This window comes from Erinaceus europaeus, chromosome 11 (assembly GCF_950295315.1).
Source record: "Erinaceus europaeus chromosome 11, mEriEur2.1, whole genome shotgun sequence".
NCBI classification, from domain to species: Eukaryota; Metazoa; Chordata; class Mammalia; order Eulipotyphla; family Erinaceidae; genus Erinaceus; species Erinaceus europaeus.
The window spans coordinates 54,187,857-54,190,423 of NC_080172.1; positions in this window are offsets into that span (position 1 = coordinate 54,187,857).

Sequence of the window (2,567 nt, forward strand, 5' to 3'; positions counted from 1 at the left end):
TTCTCTGGCTTAGCTCTTGTTGATCTTGCCTCTGAGGAGGAGAGAGGCGTGGAAGGGAGGTCACTTCATCTTCAAACAAGTTTTACCACCTCCCTTCCCAAGGAGCAGGTTCGCCCAAAAGTGGAAGCTGGCCTGTGTGTGGGTGGAGTGGGGAGCCGAGCAGTTTCTAAAATCACTGGTCTTGGGTGAGAGTCCAAAGGTGAAGTTGGTTTGTTCTCCTTTCCAGGGTCCTTATAACCTTCATGCACCTGATATTTTTATTTTACTTATGTTTTTAAAAGATTTATTCTTGGGGATTATGCGGTAGCACAGTGGGTTAAGCACATGTGGTGCAAAGCGAAAGGACTGGTGTTAAGGATCCCCACCTGCAGGGGAGTCGCTTTACAGGCGGTGAAGCAGGTCTGCAGGTGTCTATCTTTCTCTCCCCCTCTCTGTCTTCCCCTCCTCTCTCCGTTTCTCTCTGTCCTATCCAACAACAATGACATGAACAACAATAATAATAACCATAACAATGGTAAAACAACCAGGGTAACAAAAGGGAAAAAATGGCCTCCAGGAGCAGTGGATTCATGGTGCAGGCACCGAGCCCCGGCAATAACCCTGGAGGCAAAAAAAAAAAAAGTTTTATTCTTTTAAGAGGGAGAGAGAACCCAGGACATCACTCTGATACATGTGATGCCAGGGATTGAACATGGAACTTCATGCTTGAGGTTGCCAGAAATTTACCCATTGTATCACTTCCTGGGTTACTTTTTCTTTTCTTTCTTTCCTTCCTTTTTCTATCTATCTTTTTTTTTAACTTTTATTTTTTAATTTTTTTTAACCAAAGCACTGCTCAGCTCTGGCTTATGGTGGTGCGGGGGACTGAACCTGGGACTTTGGATCCTCAGGAGAATCTGTTTGCATAACCATTATGCTATCTACCCTCACCTCCTTTTTCTATTTTCCTTCCTTCCTTTCTTTCTTTCTTTCTTCTTCTTCTTCTTTTTTTTTTTTTTTTTACTATTTTTTTATTGGGGAATTAATGTTTTACATTCAACAGTAAGTACAATAGTTTGTACATGCATAACATTCCCTAGTTTCCCATTTAACAATACAACCCCCACTACGGTCCTCTGAATCCTTCTTGGACCTGTACTCTCCCCACCCACCCACCCCAGAGTCTTTTACTTTGGTGCAATACGCCAATTCCATTTCAGGTTCTACTTCTGTTTTCTTTTCTGCTCTTGTTTTTCAACTTCTGCCTGAGAGTGAGATCATCCCATATTCATCCTTCTGTTTCTGACTTATTTCACTCAACATGATTTTTTCAAGGTCCATCTAAGATTGGCTGAAAACGGTGAAGTCACCATTTTTTACAGCTGAGTAGTATTCCATTGTGTCTATATACCACAACTTGCTCAGCCACTCATCTGTTGTTAGACACCTGGGTTGCTTCCAGGTTCTGGCTATTACAAATTGTGCTGCCAAAAACATATGTGTACACAGATCTTTTTGGATGGATGTGTTGGGTTCCTTAGGATATATCCCCAGGAGGGGAATTGCAGGGTCATAGGGTAGGTCCATTTCTAGCCTTCTGAGAGTTCTCCAGACTGTTCTCCACAGAGGTTGGACCAATTGACATTCCCACCAGCAGTGTAGGAGGGTTCCTTTGACCCCACACCCTCTCCAGCATTTGCTGCTGTTACCTTTTCTGATGTATGACATTCTCACAGGAGAGTGAAGTGGTATCTCATTGTTGTCTTTATTTGCATTTCTCTGACAATCAGAGACTTGGAGCATTTTTTCATGTGTTTCTCAGCCTTTTGGATCTCTTCTGTGGTGAATATTCTGTCCATGTCCTCCCCCCATTTTTGGATGGGGTTATTTGTTGTCTTGTTGTTGAGTCTGGCAAGCTCTTTATATATGTTGGTTATTAAACTCTTGTCTGATGTATGGCATGTAAAGATCTTCTCCCATTCTGTGAGGGGTCTCTTGGTTTGGGTAGTGGCTTCTTTTGCTGTGCAGAAGCTTTTTAATTTGATGTAGTCCCATAGGTTTATGCTTGCCTTAGTCTTCTTTGTAATTGGATTCGTTTCATTGAAGATGTCTTTGAAATTTATGCGGAAAAGAGTTCTGCCAATATTTTCCTCTAAGTATCTGATAGTTTGTGGTCTAACATCCAAGTCCTCGATCCACTTGGAGTTTACTTTTGTATTTGGTGAAATACAGTGGTTCAGTTTCATTCTTCTGCATGTTTCAACCCATTGTTTCCAACACCATTTGTTGAAGAGACTCTGCTTTCCCCATTTAATAGTCTGAGCCCCTTTGTCAAAGATTAGATGTCCATAGGTATGGGGGCTCACTTCTGGGCTCTCAATTCTTTTCCACTGGTTAGTGTGTCTATTCATGTTCCAGTACCAAGCAGTTTTGATGACAATGGCCCTATAATACAGTTTGAGATCTGGGAGTGTGATGCCTCCAGTTCTGTTCTCTTTTCTCAAGGTTGTTTTGGCAATTCTAGGTCTTTTCTGGTTCCAGATAAACATTTGTAGCATTTGTTCTATTCTCCTAAAAAATGTGCTTGG